General features: G+C 48.2%; 1 long non-coding RNA gene across 1 annotated transcript in view; it reads right to left on the bottom strand.

Annotated features, from left to right (window-relative positions):
• Positions 1-259: 259 nt before the first annotated feature.
• Positions 260-1,877, bottom strand: part of LOC109299793 — a 15,229-nt gene continuing 13,611 nt past the window's right edge. Inside the window, exon 3 of the long non-coding RNA XR_002098003.1 lies at positions 260-270. This is a non-coding gene — a long non-coding RNA (uncharacterized LOC109299793). The remainder of the gene's footprint in view (positions 271-1,877) is intronic.

Below are 1,877 nucleotides of genomic sequence, written 5' to 3'. Positions count from 1 at the left end.
GCAGGTCATACTGAAACATCGGAAGCAATGCAAGTAAGTCCAAAGATAATACAATAGCAAATGCCTTCAGACCCCTAGACATCACAAAGTCCTCCAAACAGTAAGAAACTAAACACTTTTAGGATTGAAAATAATAACACTTTTGTTGAGGAAGATTGGCAAGCTCCGTGCCAAAACTAAAATTACTTCAGCCTCAACTATAGGACTTCAATACACAAATGATTGTGCTGTCATTGCACATACTAAGAAAGGCCTACAAACAGCCCTTAACTGCTTCTGTCAAGCATACCAGTGCCTTGGACTGACCCTTAACATTGGAAAAACAAAGTCACTTCACCAGTCTGCTCTGGGCCAATCAACCCCTCAACAAAGATCCTCATTGTCAGACAGGAGCTGGAAAGTGTTGAATACTTTGCATATTTTGGCAGTCATCTCTCAGTAAAGGCCAGTGTCAATGAGGAGATCCAGTATAGGATCTGCCAGCTCTTCCTTCCATCATGTGTTCAATCATCACAACATCAGGACTCGAACAAAACTCCTACTATACAAGCCTGTGGTAATCCCAACTCTTCTTTATGGCTGTGAAGCTTGGGTGACCTGCAGGAACCATCTGAAAATCATGGAACACTATCACCACTGCTACTTCAGGAGGATCCTTGGCATAAAGTGGGAGGATCATTGCACAAATGCCAGCATCCTCACTTATGCTAACACCACCAGAATGGAAGCGTTGATTATTCAACATCAGTTGCAATGGACAGAGCATTGTGTGCTCATATCTGATGTACGTATACCAGAACAACTGCTGTACTCCCAGCTCAGCCAAGGACAAAGGACATGTGGGGGCCAGATGAAATTCTAAAGGACATCCCCAAGGCAAACATTAAGAAGTGTGGCATTGACAACACAAATTGGGAAAAAACTAGCTTGGGACAGGGCTACATGATGATACCTTGTGAGAGAAGGCACATCTTACTTTGAGGAAAACTGCCTCACTCTGAAAATGACAGAAATGGAAGGAAAGGAAACAAGATCAAGAAATCTGTGGGCCAACCCTCCCTTTAGCCACCACTTGTAGTGTTTGCCAGAGAGTCTGAGGCTCTGCGATCAGCCTTCTTAGCCACCAACAGACTCGTTTACACCACGTTATTTGACCCAAAGAGCATGTCCACACATGCAAGCACGTACCAGATAGAACCAGTGCAAATTTGAGTCAGGGCTTTTTGCCTAAGCGCACATGCTAAGACATGCACTTTGGTATGAAGTAAATTGTGCCACTTGGGGCAAAATAACTCTGCCTGGCTCCTCCTGGATGTTCAGCCAGGGGGAGCTAGAGCCTGGGGCTAGCACCTGTGCTGTCCCCAGCAGTATAAAAAGCTGCCCTGTCCTTGCCCCAGCAGTATAAAAGCCACCCTGGCAAGTATCTCAGGGCTATTAGCTCTCAGGAGCTTCTGGGGCGCAGCCAGTTTGGTACCTGTGGATACTACCCCTTGTGCCAGCTGGACTGCTGAAGCAGCCCTGAGAGTTCCCTGCACCCTTTACCCACTGCAGCAGTTTGGCAGTGGGGGCTGCTGCCTGGCTGTGACTTGCTGTGCACCTGCCAGACTCAGATGGGGACTGCAGAACCAGTAGAGACATCTTCCCCTCTGGGCCAGCTGCCAGTAGACTGCGGTTGCAAGGTTCACCTTTGTGTGGCACTACTGTCATTTGTGCCCCCTGCCAAGCCATCTGGGTAGCTATCGCCTGGAAGATGTTCCAGGTGTCATGGCCTGCTTGAACTGTCAAAGCATATCCTCCTGGCCCCATTTGTCCATGAGGTCAGCCACAGCCAGATGGGTGCAAGGTGCCAGCTCTGAGCATGCAGGGTCCTGCCACTG

This window comes from Gavialis gangeticus, unplaced genomic scaffold, assembly GCF_001723915.1.
Source record: "Gavialis gangeticus isolate Ggan-Ray unplaced genomic scaffold, GavGan_comp1, whole genome shotgun sequence".
Lineage (NCBI taxonomy): Eukaryota > Metazoa > Chordata > Crocodylia > Gavialidae > Gavialis > Gavialis gangeticus.
This window is presented reverse-complemented; position numbering and strand designations above follow the sequence as displayed.